Genomic DNA, 15,905 nt, shown 5'->3' with positions numbered 1-15,905 from the left:
TCCTCTGGTTCCTTTACTTTGTCCGGGGGTTTGGTACATTCCTTAGAAGTTTCGGGTTCACTCAATCTTGGGTTTGGTGGCTCATCATAAGCGTTCCCACTTCGTAGGGTAATGGCATTGGCTTGTCCTCTCGGATTTTATTGAGGTTGTCCAGCGAATTGTCCTCCAGGTGTAGTCTGAAGGGCTTGGTTTAAAGCTACCTGAGAGATCTGGGTTTCAAGCATCTTGGTATGAGTAACTATTTGGTCAACCTTGGTTCCTAACTGAGTAATCAATTCGTTAACATGAATGTTTTGGTTCATGAACTCCTTATTTTGTTGGGTTTGAGCGGTGATAAAATTTTCCATAATTTTCTCAAGGCTCGGCTTTGGTGGTACAGGTTGCATAGGTTGATTTGATCTAGGGGCTTGATAACAAGGTCTCGGAGGTGCATTATTTTGAAGAGGGTTATTGTTTTTATAGGAGAAGTTAGGGTGATTCCTCCATCCAGGGTTATAGGTATTCGAATATGGGTTCCCTTGGGTGTAGTTCACTTGCTCGGAGTGGGTTTCGTTCAATAGACTGCATTCTGCAGATTGGTGTCCCTGGGTTCCACATATCTCACAATCCGACGAAACTGCGGCTACAGTATTCGGGTTCGTGTACATATGCTCGACCTTAAGGGCTAATGCGTCCATTTTAGCTTACATCATGTCTATAGAGCTTAGTTCATGCACTCCTCCTTGGGCTTCCTTCTTCTCAACTGTCGCTCGTTCGACTCCCCGTGATTGATGGTTTTGAGCCATGTCTTCGATGAGGGCACTAGCTTCAGGGTAAGGTTTGTTCATCAGAGCACCGCCTGCGGCAGCGTCGATGGTCATCTTTGTGTTATAATGAAGTCCATTATAGAAGGTTTGAATGATTAACCAGTTTTCTAAGCCATGATGTGGGCATGCTCGTAACAACTCTTTATATTTCTCCTAAGCTTCGAACAACGATTCTCCTTGGTTTTGGGTAAATCTAGTTATATGGTTTCGAAGAACGGCGGTCTTACTCAGGGGAAAATATCTAGCAAGAAAAACTCTTCTAAGGTTATCCCAAGTTGTAATGGAATTGGGTGGAAGGGAATCTAACCATGATAGGGCTTTATCTCTGAGGGAAAAAGGAAATAATCTTAAACGTATTGCCTCAGGAGAAGCTCCATTGGTTTTAAAAGTATCTGCTAATTGAAGAAATATTTTTAAATGTTGGTTAGGGTTCTCGGTAGCGAGACCCGCGAATTGTCTCTGTTGCACTAATTGCAACAGGGATGGTTTAAGTTCAAAATGATTGGCTGGGATAGTTGGGTTTACTATACTAGAACTAGGTTCTTCATTAGATGGTTGAGAGAAGTCCTTAAGAGGTCTTTGGTTTTGATCTTCGGCCATAGCTCTCTTAATTCTATGAAAGAATAAACGTGCGCGAGCGTAACGTTCAGGTTCCGCCAGAGGGTTTACTAAGCTTAAACTTCCGGTGCTGCGAGTTCTTCGCATTGACCCGCGGGAAATAACCTAAGTCTAAACGATATAACAACAGGAAAATGAAATTTGACGAAATTGGTCCCCGGCAACGGCGCCAAAAACTTGATGCGTGCTTTTCGCAAGTATACGAACGCGTCAGAGTAATATAAAAGATTGTCGAATCCACAGAGACCAAATGTCAAGCTATCGTTATCTGTTGTTATGGTGTTTATCAAAGGCAGTCAAAATAGGTGTTTTTCGTAGTGTGCAATGAAAAGTAAAGTATTTAAATAGATTTAATTAATAAAGACAGAGTCGAATGTAATTCACGTAATCAATTAATAATCCAAGTACTTGCTAATAGAACTACTTATGGGCAATGTTTCCTACTTTGAAAAGAACTAATTTAAAAGGAACTGTCGCTTTCGCGTATTCAGAACCGAGTTGTACTCCCTAATCAAACCCTCTTATTGTCACTTATAAAAAGGCGCGCATTGCGTTAGAGTAGTAAACCTATTTTTAAGAAATATAGTGTCTTGACTAAGTTTAAAAGTATTATAACCTGGATTTCTTAACCAAAAGAGGTTCTTACGAACCAGACTCTAAACTTATAAACGCGTCCGAAAATAGTTTTAAAATCTCTTTTCTTCTTAATGTTAAAATCTCCTAATGAACTAAACAAAGCGCTTTCGTTGTTTTTGAAATAGTTAAAAACAATTAAGTTTAAAAAGACGTTGGACGGTTTTCGATCTTACCCAACAGAATTGAAGTGCGGGAAAACTTAATTTGAAAGTTAAAATAGCCCTTAAGTATTTCTACGAACAATTGTACGGATTATCGGTTCAATTATGATCCTTACATTCTAACCTTATAAATTTAGGTAGACATGGTAAAGTAAAAGTGCATTAAAATAAATAAAAGTAGTGCGAGTGCGGAGAGTAAATAAAGTAAAGCGAGTGCGGGAAATAAATAAAGTAAAGCGAGTGCGGGAAATAAATAAAAATAAAGCGAGTGCGGGAAATAAATAAAGTAAAGCGAGTGCGGGAAATAAATAAAGTAAAGCGAGTGCGGGAAATAAATAAAATAAAAGCGAGTGCGGGAAATAAATAAAGTAAAGGCGAGTAATAAAAACCTGCTCCAATCGGAGGGCTGAGTAAATTGCAATGCGGAAAAGAAAATGGCGGCAGGATTAACTTCCTTCCAAAGTGCTCCAAACTCGATTACAGACTCTATCACAGACTTGATGACACAATTGTGGTAACACTCCAATGCGAAGCGATTACCACTCTAAAATACTGAATATATGCCTAAGTGAAACAAAGTTGCTTCTGAGTTTGCCTCTGCTCTAAGTTTGGATCTTCGTCTGCTCTAAGTTTGGATCTTCGTCTGCTCTAAGTTTGGATGATTGTAAAAGTGAATTCGCGTTTCTATTTATAAGCAAGTAAAAAGATGGAAATGACTTGGATGCCCTTCAACTTGAAAATAGGAGGAAACCGTTTTTCCTCTTGTGGCGCCCGCCACAAGGCCATGGCGCCCGCCACAAGCACAAAATGGGGCGCCTTAGTGGAAGTAGTGGGGAAATGTGGGAGTGGATGGAAGTTGAATTTGACACGTCATGGCTTGGTCTGTGGCGCCCGCCACTGGGTAAGCCATAAGCACAAAATGCTGAATTTTAGGGTTTTTAGCCCTTTTTCACTCCTTTTCTCGATCGGGGCTCCAATTAAAGTAAAAACCTGAAAACAAAGGAAAACACAGTAATAACACAACAAAATAACAATAAAACAACTATAATGCATGTGAAATCGGAGTCGAAAATACGTAAATTTTAGTGTTATCACATGTATATGCGTGGTTTATGTATGATTAATGCTGACAAGCAGACATATCTAACACAAACAGGCTCCAGAGCCACGAACGGACATCCGGTATAACATCTCAAAAGAGAAAGGCCAGGCCCATAGGAGAAATCGATTCTGGTGGGGATGCATCTAATACCAAGAGTTATAGACCACCGCTAGGGATAGGCAAAGTCTCAGCTGGGGAACACGCAAAGCCACTGCCAGGGATTTTCCAACAATCCTTGGGAACAGATGACTGGGTGTCAATAAGATCCGTCGTAGAAGGACTCTACTAGGGAACTTATCGAGGAATGATGTAAAACTCTATGGGGAACAACTGCCAAACAAATACTCATCAATCAAACACTTCTTTCTAACTGCTGGAGAAACCAACTCTGCTAAGGGAAGAAAGAACCATTGCTCCGTTGGGGAAGGAAATAACACATCTTCCTCATCGCCGTCCACTACTGGAAGACAAGATCAGGAAACTCCACTGGGGATGAACTGTAGATGACCATGCTGGGGATAGTCTGTTGACAACCCTACTGGGAATGAACTATAGGCAACTCAAAGGAGACTACCCTGGTTGAGGAAAACGGAAATAAATCCTTCATCAACATGTGCCATGCTAGGGGTGAAAAAGGGGAACAAACCCTTCACCAACTGCTCTAGGCAACTACTGCTGAGGAGATATCTGAAAGATAGCTTTGCAGGGAACACATGCATACTCCGCTAGAGATTCTTACTCATGCTGGGGAAAGATAAACTCCCTCATGGATAGATAGCATATAAACTTTTATCAATCTATAAGGGATTTTAGGTCAGTCCATACAAGGGACGACAACCATATAATTGATAAAACACAAATGCTAGTGCCTGATATAGAGGTATACACATCTCTAAAAGATCAAGGTGAAAACTCCAGACTCTCTGGGGAGTTAATAATGTTTTGTTCTTTCTGCGCTCACTGGGGAGACAACTTGAAAGCTGATGAAGAGGATATAAACATGCCAGAAGTATGAACAAATGACTTACCTTTTGGAGATCATATTATCCTTGGGAGAGCACTGAAGACGTTCCAACTATGCTTTCATTCATTGTGAATGTTCACTTTGTTTAAAAACAGTTTTATAAAAACTTTATTTATTTAAAACAAAGATATTTATCAATTAAAATGCAATCATTTTTTAAACAGAAACAAATAAGAGTGCAAAGAATTGGATAAAGGCTCAAATTTATTTGATAGAATGGTAGTCCGCAAATGGCAAGACTCCATGGATCTTTACAAAGTTTGAAATTGGTGATATATATTGGAAAAAGGGCTACATTGAACATAATGACCATTTCTCCACCAACTCTGAATCCAATGTATTTGAAGCTTTAGTTGACAAAGACTGAGCGAGAATCTTTGACAGACGACGGTTGTAGAACAAAGTCTTGTTTCAACCCATAGAGGGCTTTCCTCAACTTATACACATGCTTCCTCATTTAAGTAGCCATTTAAGAAGGCACTTACACATCCAATTGGAACAGTTTAAACTTCAGAATACATGCCACTCCGAGCTATAATCTAATGGACTCCAGACGAGTTACATGGGCAAATGTTTCATCAATGTCAACTCCTTCAACTTGAGTGTATCCTTGTGCTACCAATCTTGCTTTATTTTTTGTAACCACACCTTTTTCATCAGATTTATTCTTGTAAACCCACTTTGTTCCAATAACATTTATTCCTTCAGGTCTTGGAACTAATTCCCACACTTCATTTCTCTTGAATTGGCCTAACTCTTCCTGCATGGCATTGATCCAAAATTCATCAGTTAAGGCTTCTTTGACATTCTTGGGCTCAATCTTGGACACAAAACAGGCATGTGAGATCACTTCCCTTGATCTAGTGGTGACCCCTTTATTTGGGTCTCCTATAATGAGATCTTTCGAATGATCCTTCTGAATTCTGATAGAGGGTCCCTTATTAATTTTATCAGCTTCAGGTTCAGCTTGAGTGGACTCACTCTCATTACTTTTGTCCAAGAGATCAGCTAGGGCATCATTCAGATATGTTTCAACATCGTCTGTGACATCGGTATCTTGATCATCAATAACAACATTGATAGATTCCATCATAACTTTTGTTTTGGAATTAAAAACCCTAAACGCTCTGCTGTTTGTTGAGTAGCCCAGAAATATTCCTTCATCACTCTTGGGGTCCATTTTCCTTCTTTGTTCACGATCAGCCAGGATATAACATTTACTACCAAACACATGTAAGTATTTGATAGTAGGTCTTCTTCCCTTCCAGACTTCATATAAAGTGGTTGGGGTCCCTTTCTTCAAGGTTACTCTGTTGTGAACATAGCAGGCTGTGTTCATAGCTTAAGCCCAGAAGTGGTAAGGCAACTTAGAAGGCCACAAAGTCCACTGGGGAAAAGGATGAACAATTACTGTTTATTGAGCAATTGAACAACTAAACCGCAGGGAACTGCAGGGGAATAACAAGAAAGGAGTCAATCTAGGAACAAACTAGAAAGACACAATTAAACAAGACTCAACCCGATGAGGATATAACTCAGGGGACTAATTCTATCCCGATACATAATTGGGGAGGAAACTGAAGCAATAATCATCCACGAGGACATAACTCAGTGGGGAATAAAGAAGGAAAGATAGACACTTTTTGTTTATGAGGCTGACTCTAAATGGAGAGATCAGACACAAACATCTGCTTGGGGAAGAACATTTCACCACTAGCAGGAGATAACAAGCAAAGATATATGGAAAAGAATGCAACATGAATATCTGAATGCTATAATTATGCATGTATATGCATGGTTTATGTATGATTAATGCTGACAAGCAGACATATCTAACACAATCAGGCTCCAGAGCCACGAACGGACATCCGGTATAACATCTCAAAAGAGAAAGGCCAGGCCCACAGGAGAAATCGATTCTGGTGGGGATGCATCTAATACCAAGAGTTATAGACCACCGCTGGGGATAGGCAAAGTCTCAGCTGGGGAACATGCAAAGCCACTGCCAGGGATTTTCCAACAATCCTTGGGAACAGATGACTGGGTGTCAATAAGATCCGTCGTAGAAGGACTCTACTAGGGAACTTATCGAGGAATGATGTAAAACTCTATGGGGAACAACCGCCAAACAGATACTCATCAATCAAACACTCCTTTCTAACTGCTGGAGAAACCAACTCTGCTAAGGGAAGAAAGAACCATTGCTCCGTTGGGGAAACTCCACTGGGGATGAACTGTAGATGACCATACTGGGGATAATTTGTTGACAACCCTACTGGAGATGAGCTGTAGGCAACTCAAAGGAGACTACCCTGGCTGAGGGAAACGGAAATGAATCCTTCATCAACATGTGCCATGCTAGGGGTGAAAAATGGGAACAAACCCTTCACCAACTGCTCTAGGAAACTACTGCTGAGGAGATATCTGAAAGATAGCTTTGCAGGGAACACATGCCTACTCCGCTAGAGATTCTTACAAATGCTGGGGAAAGACAAACTCCCTCATGAATAGATAGCATATAAACTTTTATCAATCTATAAGGGATTTTAGGTCAGTCCATACAAGGGACGACAACCATATAATTGATAAAACACAAATGCTAGTGCCTGATATAGAGGTATACACATCTCTAAAAGATCAAGGTGAAAACTCCAGACTCTCTGGGGAGTTAATAATGTTTTGTTCTTTCTGCGCTCACTGGGGAGACAACTTGAAAGCTGATGAAGAGGATATAAACATGCCAGAAGTATGAACAAATGACTTACCTTTTGGAGATCATATTATCCTTGGGAGAGCACTGAAGACGTTCCAACTATGCTTTCATTTATTGTGAATGTTCACTTTGTTTAAAAACAGTTTTATAAAAACTTTATTTATTTAAAACAAAGATATTTATCAATTAAAATGCAATCATTTTTTAAACAGAAACAAATAAGAGTGCAAAGAATTGGATAAAGGCTCAAATTTATTTGATAGAATGGTAGTCCGCAAATGGCAAGACTCCATGGATCTTTACAAAGTTTGAAATTGGTGATATATATTGGAAAAAGGGCTACATTGAACATAATGACCATTTCTCCACCAACTCTGAATCCAATGTATTTGAAGCTTTAGTTGACAAAGACTGAGCGAGAATCTTTGACAGACGACGGTTGTAGAACAAAGTCTTGTTTCAACCCATAGAGGGCTTTCCTCAACTTATACACATGCTTCCTCATTTAAGTAGCCATTTAAGAAGGCACTTACACATCCAATTGGAACAGTTTAAACTTCAGAATACATGCCACTCCTAGCTATAATCTAATGGACTCCAGACGAGTTACATGGGCAAATGTTTCATCAATGTCAACTCCTTCAACTTGAGTGTATCCTTGTGCTACCAATCTTGCTTTATTTTTTGTAACCACACCTTTTTCATCAGATTTATTCTTGTAAACCCACTTTGTTCCAATAACATTTATTCCTTCAGGTCTTGGAACTAATTCCCACACTTCATTTCTCTTGAATTGGCCTAACTCTTCCTGCATGGCATTGATCCAAAATTCATCAGTTAAGGCTTCTTTGACATTCTTGGGCTCAATCTTGGACACAAAACAGGCATGTGAGATCACTTCCCTTGATCTAGTGGTGACCCCTTTATTTGGGGCTCCTATAATGAGATCTTTCGAATGATCCTTCTGAATTCTGATAGAGGGTCCCTTATTAATTTTATCAGCTTCAGGTTCAGCTTGAGTGGACTCACTCTCATTACTTTTGTCCAAGAGATCAGCTAGGGCATCATTCAGATATGTTTCAACATCGTCTGTGACATCGGTATCTTGATCATCAATAACAACATTGATAGATTCCATCATAACTTTTGTTTTGGAATTAAAAACCCTAAACGCTCTGCTGTTTGTTGAGTAGCCCAGAAATATTCCTTCATCACTCTTGGGGTCCATTTTCCTTCTTTGTTCACGATCAGCCAGGATATAACATTTACTACCAAACACATGTAAGTATTTGATAGTAGGTCTTCTTCCCTTCCAGACTTCATATAAAGTGGTTGGGGTCCCTTTCTTCAAGGTTACTCTGTTGTGAACATAGCAGGCTGTGTTCATAGCTTAAGCCCAGAAGTGGTAAGGCAACTTAGAAGGCCACAAAGTCCACTGGGGAAAAGGATGAACAATTACTGTTTATTGAGCAATTGAACAACTAAACCGCAGGGAACTGCAGGGGAATAACAAGAAAGGAGTCAATCTAGGAACAAACTAGAAAGACACAATTAAACAAGACTCAACCCGATGAGGATATAACTCAGGGGACTAATTCTATCCCGATACATAATTGGGGAGGAAACTGAAGCAATAATCATCCACGAGGACATAACTCAGTGGGGAATAAAGAAGGAAAGATAGACACTTTTTGTTTATGAGGCTGACTCTAAATGGAGAGATCAGACACAAACATCTGCTTGGGGAAGAACATTTCACCACTAGCAGGAGATAACAAGCAAAGATATATGGAAAAGAATGCAACATGAATATCTGAATGCTATAATTATGCATGTATATGCATGGTTTATGTATGATTAATGCTGACAAGCAGACATATCTAACACAATCAGGCTCCAGAGCCACGAACGGACATCCGGTATAACATCTCAAAAGAGAAAGGCCAGGCCCATAGGAGAAATCGATTCTGGTGGGGATGCATCTAATACCAAGAGTTATAGACCACCGCTGGGGATAGGCAAAGTCTCAGCTGGGGAACATGCAAAGCCACTGCCAGGGATTTTCCAACAATCCTTGGGAACAGATGACTGGGTGTCAATAAGATCCGTCGTAGAAGGACTCTACTAGGGAACTTATCGAGGAATGATGTAAAACTCTATGGGGAACAACCGCCAAACAGATACTCATCAATCAAACACTCCTTTCTAACTGCTGGAGAAACCAACTCTGCTAAGGGAAGAAAGAACCATTGCTCCGTTGGGGAAACTCCACTGGGGATGAACTGTAGATGACCATACTGGGGATAATTTGTTGACAACCCTACTGGAGATGAGCTGTAGGCAACTCAAAGGAGACTACCCTGGCTGAGGGAAACGGAAATGAATCCTTCATCAACATGTGCCATGCTAGGGGTGAAAAATGGGAACAAACCCTTCACCAACTGCTCTAGGAAACTACTGCTGAGGAGATATCTGAAAGATAGCTTTGCAGGGAACACATGCCTACTCCGCTAGAGATTCTTACAAATGCTGGGGAAAGACAAACTCCCTCATGAATAGATAGCATATAAACTTTTATCAATCTATAAGGGATTTTAGGTCAGTCCACACAAGGGACGACAACCATATAATTGATAAAACACAAATGCTAGTGCCTGATATAGAGGTATACACATCTCTAAAAGATCAAGGTGAAAACTCCAGACTCTCTGGGGAGTTAATAATGTTTTGTTCTTTCTGCGCTCACTAGGGAGACAACTTGAAAGCTGATGAAGAGGATATAAACATGCCAGAAGTATGAACAAATAACTTACCTTTTGGAGATCATACTATCCTTGGGAGAGCACTGAAGACGTTCCAACTATCCTTTGATTCATTGTGAATGTTCACTTTGTTTAAAAATAGTTTTATAAAAACTTTAATTGTTTTAAAAAAAGATATTTATCAGTTAAAACATGCAAACATTTTTTAAACAGAAACAAATAAGAGTGCAAAGAATTGGATAAAGGCTCAAATTTATTTGATAGAATGGTAGTCCGCAAATGGCAAGACTCCATGGATCTTTACAAAGTTTGAAATTGGGGATATATATTGGAAAAAGGGCTACATTGAACATTGTGACCATTTCTCCACCAACTCTGAATCCAATGTATTTGAAGCTTTAGTTGACAATGACTGAGCGAGAATCTTTGACAGACGACGGTTGTAGAACAAAGTCTTGTCAGGATGCAGTTACTTGCCAAATCCCTATCTTTTGCCTAAATTGCCCCAGGGTGAGGTACTCAATCTAGCGGGATATATATTCATATTTTTTTTCATGTCTCTAACTTTTTCCTAGATCGCTCTTTCGGGTTTTCACTCCACCGAGACGCTAATTTTTGCCTAAGTCGCCCTTTCGGGTTTTCAACTTAGCGAGCTATTCTGTTTTTATTTTTAGGCGAAGTATTTCTTGACTGCATCTGAATTCACAGGACGAGTGAAATCCTCCCCATCCATAGTTGTAAGTATCAAAGCACCGCCTGAAAAGGCTCTCTTAACAACATATGGACCTTCATAGTTTGGAGTCCACTTGCCTCTAATATCGGGCGCGAAAGACAAGACTTTCTTGAGCACGAGGTCACCTTCTCGGAACACACTAGGCTTGACCTTCTTATCAAAGGCTTTCTTCATCCTTTGCTTATATAACTGACCATGGAACATGGCAGTTAATCTCTTCTCTTCAATTAAATTCAGTTGGTCATAACGACTCTGAACCCATTCAACCTCAGTCAACTTGGCTTCCATCAAGACTCTCATTGATGAGATCTCAACCTCTACGGGGAGCACAACCTCCATGCCATACACAAGAGAGAAAGGGGTTGCCCCTGTTGAAGTGCGAACATATGTACAATAACCATGCAAGGCAAATGGCAGCATCTCATGTCAATCTTTGTACGTAACAACCATCTTCTGAATAAACTTCTTGATGTTCTTGTTAGCAGCTTCAACAGCCCCATTCATCTTGGGTCTGTACGGAGAAGAATTATGGTGTGCAATCTTGAACTCGCTGCACAGCTCTTTCATCATCTTGTTGTTCAAGTTAGATCCATTATCAGTAATAATCTTGTCTGACACACCATACCGACATATGAGTTGATTCTTGATAAACTTCACAACCACCTGCCTGGTCACATTTGCATATGATGCCGCTTCAACCCACTTGGTTAAGTAATCAATAGCTAGGAGAATAAATTGGTGACCGTTTGACGCCTTTGGTTCCATCATGCCAATCATGTCAATTCCCCACATGGAGAAAGGCCATGGTGAGGAAATAACATTCAGAAGTGTCGGGGGAATATGAATATTATCCGCATAAATCTGACACTTGTGGCATTTCTTCACATATTTGCAGCAGTCAGACTCCATTGTTAGCCAATAGTAGCCTGCTCTCAACATCTTCTTTGCCATGGCATGTCCATTGGAATGAGTACCAAATGAACCCTCATGGACTTCAGTCATCAATAGGTCTGCTTCGTGTCTATCTACGCATCTGAGCAGAACCATGTCAAAATTCCTCTTATAAAGCACGTCACCATTAAGGTAGAAACTGCCAGATAATCTCCTCAAAGTCTTTTTGTCTTTAACAGATGCCCCAAGCGGGTAAGTTTGACTTTGAAGAAAACACTTGATATCATAATACCATGACTTCTCATCTTTCACCTCTTCAACTGCAAACACGTGAGCTGGTCTATCCAAGCGCATCACAGTAATATTGGGGACTTCATTCCAATATTTGACAACAATCATTGAAGTAAGCGTAGAAAGAGCATCTGTCATCCGATTCTCATCTCGAGGAATATGATGGAAGTCATCTCAGTAAAGAAAGTTGAAATCCTCCTCGCATAATCTCTGTATGGGATGAGGCCAGGCTGATTCGTCTCCCATTCACCCTTAATCTGATTAACAACAAGGGTCGAATCACCGTACACATCAAGATGTTTGATCCTAAGATCAATACACTCTTCCAAACCTATAATACAGGCCTCATACTCTGCCATATTATTCTTGCATTTGAAAGTTAACCTTGTTGTAAAAGGAAAATGTGTGGCTTGAGGAGTAATAATCACTGCCCCAATCCCATTTCCATATTGATTAATAGCACCATCGAACACCATACCCCATTGGGAACCAGGCTCTGGTCCTTCATCGAGCGTAGGCTCATCAAAATCCTTCATCTTCAAATACAGAATCTCCTCATCCGGGAAGTCATACTGCATAGACTGATAATCTTCAATTGGTTGATGTGCCAAGTGGCCAGCCAAGATACTACCTTTAATAGCTTTTTGAGCTCGATACTCAATATCATACTCAGATAACAACATCTTCCAACGGGCAATCCTCCTAGTTAAAGCAGGCTTCTCAAAGATATACTTGATTGGATCCATTTTGGATATCAACCAAGTTGTATGATTCAACATATACTGGCGTAAACGCTTAGCGGCCTAAGCCAAAGCACAACATGTCTTCTCAAGCGTTGAGTATTGAGACTCACAATCAGTGAACTTCTTACTTAAGTAGTATATCGCATACCCTTTCTTTCCTAATTCATCTTGCTGACCAAGGACACATCCCATGGATTCATCAAGCACGGTAAAGTACATAATCAATGGTCTCCCTTCAACAGGTGGGGACAAAATCAGAGGCTCGAACAAATACTCTTTGATACTGTCAAAGGCCTTCTGGCAATCCTCGGTCCAATCCTGACACTGATATTTCTGAAGGAGCTTGAATATAGGCGCACATGTGGCAATCATGTGGGATATAAATCTAGAAATGTAATTCAAGCGACCAAGAAAACCTCGGACTTGCTTCTCAGTTTTGGGCGCAAACATCTCTTGTATTGCTTTAACCTTGGCAGGATCAACTTCAATACCTCTTTCACTGACAACAAAGCCCAATAACTTGCCGGAACGGACTCCAAATGTACACTTGTTCGGATTCAGGCGGAGTTTGTACTTCCTCAAACGCTGGAAAAGCTTCAACAAGTGTTCTACATGTTCAACTTCCGTTTTCGAATTTACAATCATATCATCAACATACACCTCGATCTCTTTGTGCATCATATCATGAAACAAAGTAGTCATAGCGTGTTGATACGTGGCTCCGGCGTTCTTCAAACCGAAGGGCATCACTCGATAACAGAATGTTCCCCAAGGTGTGATGAATGTTGTCTTCTCCATATCCTCGGGTGCCATTTTAATCTGATTATAACAGGAAAATCCGTCCATAAATGAGAAGACATTGAATTTAGCTGTATTGTCTACCAACATATCAATGTGTGGTAGAGGAAAATCATCTTTCGAACTAGCTTTATTCAAGTCACGATAGTCCATACACATTCGGACTTTTCCATCTTTCTTAGGCACAGGCAAAATATTGGCCACCCATTGAGGATATGTAGAAGTCACCAGAAACCCCATATCAATTTGCTTATGAACTTCTTCTTTAATCTTCACTACCATATCAGGATGAGTTCTTCTGAGCTTCTGCTTCACAGGCACACACTCAGGCTTCAATGGCAAGAAATGTTGCACAATATCAGTATCTAGACCAGGCATGTCTTCATATGACCAGGAAAAGACGTCGACATATTCTCGTAGCAACTCAATCAACCCCTTTTTTAACAGACTCTTCAAGGAGTGCCCCAATCTTCACTTCACGGACGCAGTCTTCAGACCCCAAGTTGACTGTTTCCAGATTCTCAAGATGCGGCTGAATGATCTTCTCCTCGTGCTCAAGCAGACAGGTAATCTCATCAGGAATCTCTTTAACATCATCTTCTTCGGCCTCAAATACGGGGAACTCAAAGTTGGGAGATGGTGTTGGATCATTATGTTCAATGGGTTTGATCAACCTGCATAATGATTTTGAGTATAAAAGAGATTTCAGAATTCAAGAAAGGCAAATCATTATGCAGATGAAAAGATTGATTTTAATTTCTTTTTAGGGTTTTATGGTGACCACCAATTTCATGCAAAAAGCAAAAAGGAAAAATAATTTGGAAAAACAAACATTTAACATGTGATTATTAATGAATATCATTGTATTAATCAAAATGTGCCAACAATGTCATCACTTCTCCTTTTGGCATGGGAGAAGAGTTTTCAAACAAAATGAACACATTACGCTGACTTATGGATAACTGTTGGAACATCAACAACAACCCAATTATTGCAGATTCCTCCAGGAATGACAAAGTTGCCAAAGGTCTTCCTCTTCATCATCTTCCACAATGGCAACAGCTTCTTGATCTTCAACTGTGTGGATGAAACCTCCACTCTGGAACAACCCACGCTCATTGGAAACACCAGAAGAGTACCCTATGCCAGCTCAAGATTTATTATCTTCCAATCTGATCATCTTCCCCAAACCAGTAGTTGCACCATGCTCAATGGCCAACTTTGCATCATTGTAGGAGACAAATGAAGAACGTCCATTCCTTGAAGGCTCAGCAATGTACAAAGCTTGGAACGGAGTCCCAACCTCATCCTCAACATCTATGTAGGAGAAGGAAGATAAATGACTGACCAAGAGATCCTTCTCTCCCCCTATCACCACCAACTTTTTATTTTTAACAAACTTCAACTTCTGGTGTAGGGTGGATGTCACGGTGCCTGCCTCGTGAATCCATGGTCTGCCATGACCTGGAAAGTGATATGGAAATCACTAGGTCCAATCTTGATCGGGAGTTCTAATTCGCCGATCACGGTTTTGCGCGATCCATCAAACGCCTTAGCAACCAGTCCACTCTGCCTCATGGGAGGCCCTTGATAAGAAAGTTTAGCCATAATGGATTTTGGCAACACATTAAGCGATTATCCTGTGTCCACCAACACATTGGACAAGGCATCATCCCTACAGTTCATTCAAATGTGTAAGGCCAAATTGTGGTCTTTTCCCTCCTCGAGAAGATCAGCATCACAGAAGCTCAAATTGTTGCAAGCAGTTATATTTGCAACAATGCTATCAAACTGCTTTATAGTGACATTGTAGTCCACGTATGCCACGTCCATCACCCTCTGCAAAGCTTCGTAGTGTGGCTCATAATTCATCAACAAAGATAACACTGATATCTTTGATGGAGTTTGTAGCAGCTGATCAACAACATTGTATTCACTCCTTTTGATGAGCCTCAACATCTCATCACCATCCTCTTTTAAAATGTCAGACTGGCCCACTAGGATAGAAGTGTTATTCTTAGCAACAACAGGGTCAACACCCTTCACAACAGGAGTAGGATTAGAAGAAGAAGTCCCCACAGGACCAGCAGGACTAACAACGGTTCTCTTTACAATGTCTTCATGGGGTTTCGACTGCGCCAAGAAAACACGACCGCTACGGGTCACACCACTAACATCTGAGATGCTCACAACAGAGGTTGAGGGCAACGACACCTCCTTCCCATCCTCTAGCATCACAACATTGTACATGTAGGGAACAACCTTGTCTGAGGAATACGGGACAGGACCCGCTGGCTTGATTACAAGAGCTGGAGAAACCTTCTTCTTGCTGCCATCATACTTGACGACAACAGGCTCTGGAATTCTGAACACGGGGGAGCTAAAATCAACTTCATCCTCATCACGATTCTGAAGTATCTCGATCATTCCCTGATCCAGCATCTCTTGGATGTCCTTTCTAACTTGTCGCCATCCTCTTTCATTGACAGTGCACACCTGGCACCTATCATGGTCATGCTCATAGTGGCTGTGTTCACACAACAACTTATGCATCTCGACCAAAGATTGCCTTATGTCATTGACATACAGGACTTTGTATTTGCCAGGCCATCCCTGGACCATATTAA

At 40.6% G+C, this 15,905-nt stretch overlaps 1 non-coding gene across 1 annotated transcript; it reads left to right on the top strand.

The window, feature by feature from the left end:
- Window positions 1-915: 915 nt before the first annotated feature.
- Window positions 916-1,022, top strand: LOC127133933 (small nucleolar RNA R71). The gene has a single exon (XR_007807728.1). It is a non-coding gene; the product is annotated as a small nucleolar RNA R71 (small nucleolar RNA).
- Window positions 1,023-15,905: the final 14,883 nt, after the last annotated feature.

The sequence above is a fragment of the Lathyrus oleraceus genome, chromosome 3 (genome assembly GCF_024323335.1).
Source record: "Lathyrus oleraceus cultivar Zhongwan6 chromosome 3, CAAS_Psat_ZW6_1.0, whole genome shotgun sequence".
Taxonomy (NCBI): Eukaryota; Viridiplantae; Streptophyta; class Magnoliopsida; order Fabales; family Fabaceae; genus Lathyrus; species Lathyrus oleraceus.
Note: the sequence above shows the minus strand (reverse complement) of the source record. Positions and strands in the feature narration are given on the sequence as shown.